We start from the raw sequence: 12,340 nt of genomic DNA, 5'->3' as shown, positions 1-12,340 counted from the left end.
CCAATATGATGGAGTCACCAGAGAGAGCAAAAGAGGTAAACAAAAAGTGAGAGAGATTGAAAGAAACAGTGACAGAAAGAGCCAGAAAGTGAAAATAGTGTAAGAAAGAAATAGAGAGGTAGTAGGACAGAAACAGAGAGAAATAAATTTTCACTTCTCCATGTGTGGATTAATTAAATGTCGGTTTTGGAAATTCTATTTAGTTGCTCTTAGCTTAACACAGGAGGGAGACATTCATGTATTTTTGTTTTGTTTTCTTTTTGATATTTACCATATTCCACGGTTACTTATTTTCAACCAGAAGGGAGAAACCCTTGGCTTATAAAACTGAATTTGGCATGCCAATGATAAGCCAAAAAAACCATGTCAAAAATTCAACATGCAAATGGCACCTCAGGAAAAACATGTCAACCATTTGACATGCCAAGAAAACCACATCAAAAATTCAACACACCAAATGCTGGCACTTCCATAAAATCTCTACAAAACTTAAATTTGGAGTGATCACTTAAGCCTTTGAACTGAAAAACATCTTTTCTTATTTCTCCTTCATGATCTCTCTTAGATTCCAGTTATTTAAACCCATGGTATCACTCTTAGTACTTCACAACTTCCATGAATGCTCTATCCATTTCTCAGACTTTTTTATATACAGCTTTCCATCTCCCTCCTCATTATATTACATAGTGTTCTCATAGTAGCACTTCCATACATTTCTGTGAATTAGTTGATGAATAATCAATGATTTAGGGTTAGATTAAAAAGAGATGAGTAGTAAAAATAAAAGAGAGAGAGTCTGAAAGAAAGAGCCAAAAAGACAGACTAATAGAAAATGTGAGAGAATGCTAGAGAGAGCAAGCTATGGTGAGATACAGAGAATGAGGAAATGAGACAGGAAAAAAAAAAAAAAAAAGGAGCAATTCAGAGAGATCAAAACAGAGTCGGGGACAGCAAGCCAGAATGAGGAAAAAGGAGATAAAATGCCAGAGAGAAAGAGAACCAGACAGTGAAAGAGTAAAAAGAAGAAAGTAAAAGAGTCAGGCAGATTTAAATAGAAAAAGAGAGGAACAGAGTAAGAGGGAAAGAGAGACTGAGAGAAAGAAAAAAGGAGGGAGAAAAAGATACACAGTGAGAAAGAAATAGAATTAAAGAGAGACAGTGAGAGGGAGGAAAGTTGAAAGAAAGTGCCAGGCTAGCAACTGAGTCAGAGAATGAGTCAGAGCAAGCTAGAGAGACAAGGAGAGACCGACTGTGCCAGAGGGAGAGAGATGGAGACAAATATCAATACCAAGAGGAAAAACCAGAAAAAGAAAAATGGTGTCACAGCATGTATAATGTCTTTAATATAAGTATTAAATGAGTCAATTCTACAGATGAGTGAACTAAAACAAAATCTTTAAAAGGTAAATTGTTCAGTTATTTGGTAAATGGACTTGTACCAAGACTTGGAGAAAAAGACTTTGAAAATAGAAAGAATTGGTAATTATTCCAGCTGATAATGTTCATAAAAATACATGGAAAGTGAGAGCAACTGAGAGAGAGAGTCAAGGATAGCAAGCCAAAGTGAGTCAGAGAAGGAGAGAAAGAAAGTGTGAGGAAGAGAGAGCCAGAGTGAAAAAGCAACAATGGGCCAGAGAGAATAAGAAAGAAAAAGACATTCAGAGAGAGAGGGAGGGAAAGAGAGAAAGAATGAGATAATATGTAAGAAAGATAGAGGGAGTAGGCCAGAGAGAATCAGAGTTGATGAGAGAAAGAGAATGAAACAGAGAGAGGCAGAGAAAATGAGCTGGAGTAAACCAAAGTGAGAGGGAAAGAGTGAATGTGACAATAGGAGAGAGGAAAAGAGAGAGAGACAGAAAGAGAAAAAGAAACAAAGAGAGACATAGAGAGGAGCCAAAATGAGAGAGACTTAGAAAAAGATCCACTCGGAGACAGACACAAAGTCAGAGAAAGCAAGCCAGAGCTAGAAAAAAGGAGAGAAAGTGCCAGAGAGAGACAGATAGTGAGAGAGAGAATGAATAGGTGAAAAAGAAACAAAAGACCAGAGAAACAGAGGAGACACTAACAGAGACAGAGACAGCAAGCCAAAGAGAACCAGATGTTGAAAAAGTGAGATAGAAACAGGCAGAGAGAGAACTTTTAATTTACTTCTCATGTGTAAATTAGTTAAATGTAGGGTTTGTTTACTTGTTTGTTTTATAAATTCAAGTTTGGACATCAGAAATTATGTCAGAGACAACTTATTGTTGATGTGAGGGACCCTCTGAGAGACAGGAAGAAAGGCAAAAAGAAATGACAGAGCCAGAGAGACAGAAAAAAAAGAATCTGAGGGGAAAAAAAAAAAAAAGACAGGCAGAAACAAAGAGGGGAAGTCAGGGAGTGATAAGAAAGAAACAGAGTGAGAAAAAGAGAGACTGAGACAAATACATACTGAGAGAGAGAGAGAGAGTGAGCCAGAGTGAGAGAGGAGGATAGAAACAAAGCAGAGGAAAAAAGATCCAGAAAGGAGAGAGTGAACAAGAGAAAAAGAAATGGAGGATCACAGAGAAATAGAAAAAAGAGACAAAGGAATAGAGTCAGAAAGAGAGAGATAGGCAGATTATTAGAGAGTGAGAATGAAAAAGATAGGAAGAAAAAAGAGTCAAAAACAACAAGAGAGGAATAGAAAGGGTCTGAGAAAAAGAAAGAAAGAGGCCAGCAGGCAGACAGAAAGTGTGAGAGAATACTACAGGGAGCCAAATAGTTGTGGGGGAGGGAAGGATAAAAAAGAGGCAGAAAGAAATAAACGGAGAGAAAGAGACTCAGACAGTCAAATGAACAGATAAAGAAAGAGAGTGAGAAAGAAAAGATGATTCCAAGGGCAGAGCAAAATAGAGACAGTCAGCAAGAGACTAAACCAGAGAGAGAGAGTGAAGGAGAGAAAAAGTGTCAGACACAGAGAGTGTGAGTGAAAAAGAGAGAAATAGTGAGAGTGAGAGAAAGAGAACAGAGGGACAGAGAAAGAATGAAAGAGACAGAAAAGGAGAGCAAACAAAAATAGAGTGAAAGTGAGAAAAAGAGAAACATGGGGAGTGAGATGGGGAAAGGCACAAAGAGTAAGCAAAAAAAATAGCCTGAGAATGAACAAGAGTGAAAGAAAGAAATAGAGAAAAAGAGAGGAAAGAATGAGACAGAAAGCAAACCAGAGAGTGAAAAATAGAATGATAAAGAGAAAGAAACAGAGTAAAAAAGGAGAAGGAGAGTTAAAGAGAGCAAGAAAGAAAAAGAAACAGGAGACAGATTTAGAAAAAACTAAAGTGAGGGAGTAAAAAACTCAGAAAGAGACATAGAAACACAGAAACTGTAAAAGAGAAACAGAGAGTCTTTGGAAAGAGGGAGAAGAGGAGAGAGAATTTCATTCAGCATTGTTAATCTCATTACATTATCCTTCTCTCTATAAAGCAGGCCTTTCCTGAACTTCTTATTTTTGTCACAGTAATATACATGGGGCAGCCAGGTGACGCAGGGAATAGAGCGCCAGTCCTGAAGTCAGGGGGTCCCCAGTTCAAATCTTACCTCGGACATTTAACACCTCCTGGCTGTGTGACTCTGGGCAAGTCGCTTAATCCCAATTGCCTGAGCAGCAAAACAAACAAACAAACAAACAAACAAAAAGAACCACAGTAATATACACACTCTTATACAGCATTGATCTGTAACAATATACACCATTATACTTCTAATCACTCATATTTGAAACCTGAAGTGTTAATTTTGATATCTCACCTTTACATACCCCAGATATATAAGCAGTTGCTAAATCTTATCATTTCTAACTCCATTATAAGTCTTTTAAAAAGATATTGTATTTTTAAATTTATGAAATAAAACAAGGATTTCTATATAACACTATAACAACAAAGCTGACTGTATGTGAAACTGTAAGTCTTTTATATACAACTTCCCATTACTTTTAACTATGTCATTAAATTCTAAAGGGGAAATTTCATTTCCCCCCCTCACCCACCCTAAAGATGCCTGCCATTAAACACCACTACTTGTGTACATATATATAAAACACACACACATACACAATATTTTCTTGCTTCTGCTCATTTTACTCATTATTTCACAAAAGTATGTCCATGTTCCCCTCCCCCCCCATATCATTGAGCACAGTAGGATTCCTTCAGCATCATGTATCATAATTTGTTCAGCCAATCCCCAATGAATGGGCAGCCCTGCAGCTTTCTAGTACTTTCCTATCACTACAAACACTTTAGAAGGTATCTTGCCTCAATCCTCCTCTCTCTGCTCACAGAGCTACTATACTTGTTTAAGCCCTTACAAACTCTCATTTCTTCTCTAATTTCAAGAGACATTTTTTGAGCTTTGTATGACACTTGGTGACATTCTTTGGACTTTTCCTGCCAAAGATACTGGAGTGCTTGACCATTTCTTCTTCCAGATCATTTTCAATTGATGAAGCTGAGGCAAACAGGGTTAAGTGACTTGCCCAGGGTAACACAGCTAGTAAGTGCCTGGGGCCACATTCTAGATCAAAAATAGTAGTCTTCCTGCTCAAGGTCTCTCTACTGTGTCACCTACCCTAACCTTAGGATTCCACAAACCTTTACTAATTGAGAAACATTCAGAGACATGGTCTGATATTAGTGTTTGATTCACTGACCCATCACTTAGGATCATTAGGTGACCCTCAACACCCTCAACGGGTTATAGATTTCCTTGCCCAATTAAGAAGAAGGCTTAATTCAAACACTGAAATGGGGGCACAAAATACTTTGCACAAATGTCTGCAATCTAACTGTCACAACTCTTCCCAGCAAAACTCCCCATACTGCCTAGTATACTGGAAAAGCCAGCACTGCTGAGGTAATCAGCTCTTCTAGTTTAGAAAACTCTCCCTTAAAATCTTAGATCAGGACAAGTTGTCCTTCAGAGAAGGTCCAGGAACACGACTACTACTGGGAGTCAAAGAAACAGGACTGGATCCTCTTGAAGGCTGACTCTCCCCTCTCCAAGCTTGCCCAATGAAATTCTGAAAGTATAGACTTGACCATATTTTAGCTTTGTAATTGCTCCAAAGCAATTGAACCTATTTTCCTGTAAAGGGCTGCAACTCTGAGTTGATGCACTGAGGTTGGACAACTGAGCACTTAAGGCAAATTACCGATTGGACAATACTCTATTAGCATATGCTTGGAAAATGGCCCTTCCCATTATTCTGTGCTAGTTCAATCTTTTTGGTGTATACAGAGAATTGTGGGAAGGATTAGGGGGTAGAGTAAGATGAAGAAAAGGAAGGTCGTGGAGATCCTGCATCCATCCTGTTCATTTCTACCCCTAAAGACCAAGAATAAAGACCAAGGACTATTGCTTATCCTGACTCTGGCTGATTCTAAGGCATCCAGGGTGCTAACTCGGTCTTTATATTTTCCTCTTTCTCCCTTTTCCACTCCAAAAACTTTTCTGGGATCAAAACATTCTAGTTGTTCTTAACAGTTTCTGGGGGGTGGGGGGGTGGGAATGAACTTCTGTGTGGCCTTCCACTTGCTTCCCAATTTGGCTCCTGTCTACTTTGCCAGATGTATCCCAGAAGACTTTTCTTCATACACTCCCCTTCTGGCTGTTCTGACCCACTTACTCTCACTCCCAATTTCCCACCTGCCTCCCATCTTCTTTCTCTCCACCTTTTTACATAGGCTGGCCTCTCTCCCCAGAATATGTGCTCTTTTCACTTCCACCTCTCTTAAAACTCCAAGTATTGTTGTTTTTTTTTCAAACCCCACTCATCCCAGCATTGACTGCCCCCCCCATCAATCTCAAAATTATTTTGTGATTACTGTATATGAGGGGCTGCGTGAGTCAAGGCTTATTCAGTGATCCCAGGTGACTCATCTGTAATGGACACAGGTTTGGTCATCTGAGCCGTTATTCATTCCTTGGTGCTCTAGATTGGGACTGCCTAATGTTTTTTCTCCACGTAATCCCTTTTGGCTTGAGAAATTTTTACATTAATCTGTAAAAGAGGCAAACTAGATGTTCAGATCTAACATTTACTGACACTAACCATAATTTCATGACTCCCACATTCAGGTGCAGGACCCCATCAGTTTAAGAAGCTGGACTCTACATTACTCCCTAGCCTCTTAATCTGATGAGGTGAGGCTAGTGATGTGAAGAGATGAGGGTGGGGAATCCCCTCTGGTTGGCCAAGGTCCAGTGAGAAAGAATTTGAAAATCCAAAAAGCTGTGGCAAAAAAAGTTTTATTGTTCACTAAGAAGAAGCTTTCTTAGCAGGCAAAACTCCTCCTTAGGAATTTGGCAAAGGTGGTTTAACAGACCTCTGGTTATATGGGGAAATGTTGGCCTAGGGCAGGGGCAGTTTGAGCTGATTATCAGACCAAGATCTCCAATTGAATAAAATTATTTTGAAGGCTTTGGGAATTTCCTGAAGAGGATCAGGGCTACCCCAACAGACAAAAGGATCAAATGGAAGGTGACTTGACCAACATCTCCAATTGAATGACACTGCTGTTTGGTACAAAAAGACCTACCCAAAGTGACTACTACAGAGATCACTCATAGAAAGCAGAATTATTTATTAGAATCTTGAGAAGCGGACCCCATCCTGGTCTGTGAGCCAAATTCAGAGCAGGAAAGAGCCACTCCCTTGAAAATGTTCACAGCTTTTATACATTTCAGCCAAAGAACCTCCAAAATCCCACCCTCTCTATGTTGTGATTGGTCACATAAACCTTTATTCCCCTATTTAGTCAGTGGAATGAAGTAGACAAGGTGATAGACAGCTTCAGCCACATAAGCCCTTCTTAGGACAATGGAATGCAGTCCAGGTATTATCTAAAATCACGTGACTGGGGCCTATAGACCTGATCTACTTTAGTAAACAGTCTCTGATCAATATGTGCTTAATCTGTAAGTTCTTCACCTTTCCACACACTGCTTCACTTAGAAAAGGCTTGTCTGGGAAGGTATACTTTTCCCCAGACTTTTCAGAGCCTGAGACCCCAATCTAGTCTCAGGGTTTACCTTCATCAGATCCACAAAGAAAAAACAAGTAGACAAAGAAAGTCCATAACTCAGATTTTCATATACATTTGGATGGAGAGCCTCCAGAATCTTTCAGAGTTTAAGGAAGAAGAAAGCAGGCTGGATGGCCCTGGGGAAAATCACTAAGTTCTTTCCCTGACCTCAAGATCCCCATGAAAGCAGAAATCTACTTTGTCTCCAATGATATTTTCTGGAGTTATTTATATGGAAGTAACCCTTGGGACACCACTGCCTCTGAAGAGCTAAAGATGAGAATCCCTGGATGGTAAGGGAAAGGTGTGTGATGGGGAAGGGGACAGGAACAAGCATTCATGAGGCGCTTCCCCCCAGGCCAAGCACTGTGCTAAGTGTTTTACTATCTCAATGATTCTCAGAACCTCCCTATGAGATGGGGATCCATTTTACATTTCAGGAAATTGAGGCAGAGAGAGAATAAATGATTTGCTCTGGGTCACACAGCTAGTAAATTCCTGAGGGCAGATCCAAACTTGGGCCTCTCCTGCTCCAGGCCCAGCACTCTACCTGCAGGCTGGGACAGATAACTAGCAAGGAACTCTAAGGGTTATGGGGCAATGGTGGTCACCAATAAATTGCATGCAAAAGTAAGACGGGTGGAGAAGAGGGAAGGATAGGGGAGGAAGAGATAACAGAATCCTCCAGCAAGGTTTCTTATGATGTGAAAGAGAAGTAGCCAACTCTTGCCTGCCAAAATGTAACTGGGAAATATTGAACAAAATAAATAAAACTAAAACACCAACATAGCGAATGTGACTTTGTGGTTTTCTACAGCAATAGCTGGTAAGCAGGAGTTCGTGTCCATTTACCTTCCTCCCCCCACCACTCCCCACTCCTGCAATGTTTGCAGAAAGCCAAATCTCCAGCCCTTTAGAATGCTCTAGGATAATTTTATGGCAGATAAAGTCAGCCAGCACTGAGCAGGGCAGATCTTCAAGGCTGGAGGGAAGGCCTCGTGACCTCAAAAGCCCATTTCAGTACTGGAGAGTGCTATGTGTCAGATACTGGATTAAGGGCTAGGACTAGAAAGGCAACGGTGAGGGAGGGTCTCTTCTAAGGGAGCTTCCATTCTGTCTGGGGATTCAGCAGGTACATAGGCAGGTAAACACAGAGCAAATGAATACAGATTGTTGGGGAGGAAGTACATGAGCATCTACATCCCCAGGGCCTGGAACATCTTCAGCTACTTAATAAAAGCTTATTGACTGAAGGAGCAGGAAAGGCTTCCTGCTGGCAGCAGAATTTGAAGTGAATCTGGAAGGAAACCAGGGACTTCAAGAGCTGGAGCTGAAGGCAGAGTGTGTTCCTGGTGTGGAGACTGATTTGGGACCCTACTTCAGAAGCGATCCTCCTGGGGGGAATCATCCCTAACTCCCTTTGACCATCAAAGGTGGCTTACAAATGCAGAGCTTAGAGCCCTTAATGAGTGAGTTCTTGTCTCTAGCTGGCAAATCACTCATTTTCTGTTACCTCAGGACCTCTAAGCTTGGGTCCCTCTTGCCAGGTATCTTGGCAAGTGTCTTGGTTCCAGGCTTGTCTCCCAATTGCCATGTATCACTGTTCTAGGCTTGGGTTCCTCTTGCCAAGTGTCTTGGTTCCAGGCTTGGGTCCCTCTTGCCAAGCGTCTTGGTTCCAGGCTTGGGTCCCTCTTGCCATTGAGAGACTGAGTGTGGTTTCTCACAAGAATCAGTAACTCAGGTAGATTGAACCCATCATTCCGATTCGAACGTATGAAGCCAATTGATGGGTTTGGGAAATGCCTTCTTGGAATAAGTATCATGATGAAGAACTTCAAATAGCTGAAGTATTGTGAGCAGCTAAGCTTGAGCAGACATTTGTAATAAGTCCACCACATTGGTTGCAGTAAGCTTGTAACAAGCTTGTAACACTTTGTAACACTTTAGCAATGAGTGAAAGGGGAAACTGAGGACTTCTCGGAATAATAGGACTCAGCCCCAGGGCTGGTTAATCGTTAGGCTCTGTAAAGAAGAGCAAAGACTTGCTCTTCCAGCAGAAAACATTCAAGAGGTAACCACTGCTGAGAGAAGAACCTGACTATTATTTAATGGCCTGGAGATATTGGAGAGGTCTCCAAACTGCTGGGTCTATTTGTTGATTGAGAAAGCCTGAGGTAAATCTCAGTTATTTTAGAAACCTTTAACAACTCTGGCTTAAGTGATTATTAACCTTTGCAGGACAACAGACCCCTTTTCTTAATAACATTTTGAAACATTTATTGCTTAACCAAGACCCTAGTGCCACAAAAGCCCGTCTGTATTCCCAACAAATAAAGGAATAAAGAGCAAGTTTGCCAATGATTTTAGGAGGATTAGCAGAAGATGGATGGGCCTATAGTTTCTGAAAACCTTTCTTTACACCACAAGGTTTTTGACTATTTAATTGCTTCTTAGCCTCTGTAAAACTGGTATCCTTTCTTTGAGCACTCAGGTAACAGACCTCCAGCTTCGAGAGATCTTAATAAAACTTCTAATCTAAGCGAACTTTGAGAATCTAAGTAGTCATTTTTGGTCAGGGGTCAAATGCTGAAGGGAAATTGGAACGGTTTTATTCTGATGGTCCCAAATAGAGGTCACCCAGACTATGAACACCAAGAGAAGCAGCCCAGGGATAAGATGATGGAGTAGGTAAGATGGGCTTTGCTATGCAGAGGTAAGAAAGTAGAAGGACTCCATCAGGAGCTCTAAGACTTTCTCTTGGTTTTCAAAGAGGCTTTCAAAGAGGTGTCTCCCATAGTTAGCTGTGACCATGGTTAGTAAGAGCTTTAGCTGTTGCTTCATTTGTTCCCCTATAAATTGGGGGGGGGGCGCAGTGGTCTCTGAGGTAAAGGCCAAGGGCCAGATGGAGGGATTTAACAAAATGGAGTCACTTTGGACACTTTGCTACCTCCATAGAGAGCCTGGAGCCAGAGGGAATGTGTTCTGGAAGCGTCAGACCTCTTCCTCAGGGGAGTGCAGTCCATCCATGATCTGACCATCAGCAGCAGTCACAAGCACTTCCACAGACACAGAAGCTGGCAACGCTTTACGTATGGATCCTTTCTTTACAAAAGAGGAATTAGATGGAACACTGTAGGAACAACATTCCTCTGTTCTGTGTTTTAAACTGATCTACTGGGTCCTCTGTAGCTTGAGCAACATCTGGAGAATCAGATCTCTATCAGGAGGTAGGCAGCAGGCCATCCTGAGTTCTCAGAAACTGATGGGTCACTACATTGATCAGAATTTTTATACATACGAGTGTACACATCCTGTGGATACACCTATACACACACACACACACACACACACACACACACACACATGCAATTTGTAACTTAGGTCTCCTTGGGGAAACGGTGAGGCTCCAGAGCTGCTCCACTTTGTGAATCACCACATTATATACAGACATATCACTCTATATTCACCCATTAGTGCTTTTAAAGAAAATAATCTAAAAGAGAATGTGCCACAATTTTCTGTTGTACAACTTGAGAAAGAGCCAAATGTACTTTCCCCCTCCTCCTATCCTGTTCGACTCCATTCTGGCAGAAATGTCTTTAATATTTCTCAAGTTTCATTCAAACCAAACATTGTTTTACACATTTGTATCAATCAAGATTCCCCTTTTTTACATCACCTGCTCCCCCGCCATTGAGAAAACAAGTAAAACAAATTCCATTGCATGCAACATACCATGAATCTGAAAAATAAAACAGAACACATTGACTATATCCTACAAAATGCTCCTCAATCTGCACCAGTCTTCTACCTTTAAGTGGCAGGCAGCATGTTTCTTCTCACTGTTCCTCTGGAACCTTGGTGAGTCTTTATTCTCATCTGGGTTCAGTGCCTGTTAGAATCCTAGTGTTAACTCAATGGAATTGATACAATGCTTATTGGTTCACACATTAGAGCAAATCCTTACGAGGTGTTAAGTCACTAGGATTGATAGAAACAATGCTTAAGTTAACACCTTTGAGAGTTCACACATTAGCTCACACATTAGTTCACACATTTGGGAGATTGCAGGGTTCAGTATGAGATATCCAAATTCACACCTCCCATAATCCCACTCTCAGAGGAGGAGTCAACCTTTGAGTTTACACTTCTAAAAGAACATAAAAAGGAACTGAGTCAGTGGAGTCGGTCAGTTGTCAGAAGATTGCCAGGAGTAGGAATTGACCTAGAGGCAGAAGCTGGCAGAGGCAAAAGACTAGCAATGAGAGCTAACTGGGATACTTTGGAAGAGACAATAAAAATTTGGATTTTAACTCCTGGCTGCATTTGAGGTGATTATTACTCTGAACTGAAACTAAGGCTGCCTCCAGAAAACCTCCCCAGGAAAGCTGCTCTCCCAGAGAACCATCATATATATTAGAAAAAGAAGAGAACACTATAAGCTGATAAGCTTAAAGAAATACTGCTGTTGCTGTCTGGGAATGACCCCCTTAAAGGAATAACTTTTTGTTTCCTGTTTAGAATAGAAATTCTTTTATTATGACAAATGTATCAAGAAACACTTTGTTATCTCTCTCTTCTTTCTATAAATATATGGCCCTGAGGCCACTCATTACTGACCCCTCCAGTCTTGGTGTTGGGGGATCATCCTGGCCAGTAATAAACGCTTTTAAAACTTCATTATTTTGGCTGCCCTGTTTTCTCTCACCTGGGTATTTCAGCACAAGAAAAATCAGATCAAAAAGGCAGAAAAAAGAGAAGGAAAAAAACACCACCAAGGAAACACCACCATCAACAAAGGCGGAAATGCTATGTTGTAATGCACATTCAGTCCCCATCATGCTCTCTGTGGCTGCCAAAACTCACATTTAAAAAACAAAAAAACAAAGCTACGGGATTCTCCCTTCTGGGTTAAGAGTTTTGGCCTGTGCTAAAACTCAAAAACTGAATGAAGTTCTCCCTCCGGTGGCAACAATCTGTAACAGCAGAAAGGAAATCGCCAAAAGCTTTATTTAATACATTCACCTTTGGAGAAGTGAATTAAAATGGCTCTTCTCTGTGTCTGTATTTCTCTTTGCCTCTCTGACTCACTCTGTCTCTCTCCTTCTCTTTTTTCACTCTCTGGCTCTCTGTGACTCTTGCTCTGTCTCTCCCTATTTTTCAGAATCTCTGTTTCTCACTTTTTCTTACTCCGTGTGTGTGTGTGTGTGTGTGTGTGTGTGTGTGTGTGTGTGTGTGTCTTTGTCTGTCTCTCTCTGAAATATACCATGTACAAAGTAATATTGATGTTCCAGGAT

This window comes from Sarcophilus harrisii, chromosome 5 (assembly GCF_902635505.1).
Source record: "Sarcophilus harrisii chromosome 5, mSarHar1.11, whole genome shotgun sequence".
NCBI lineage: Eukaryota > Metazoa > Chordata > Mammalia > Dasyuromorphia > Dasyuridae > Sarcophilus > Sarcophilus harrisii.
The sequence above is the reverse complement of the archived record's forward strand: the minus strand, read 5'-3'. Positions refer to the sequence as shown.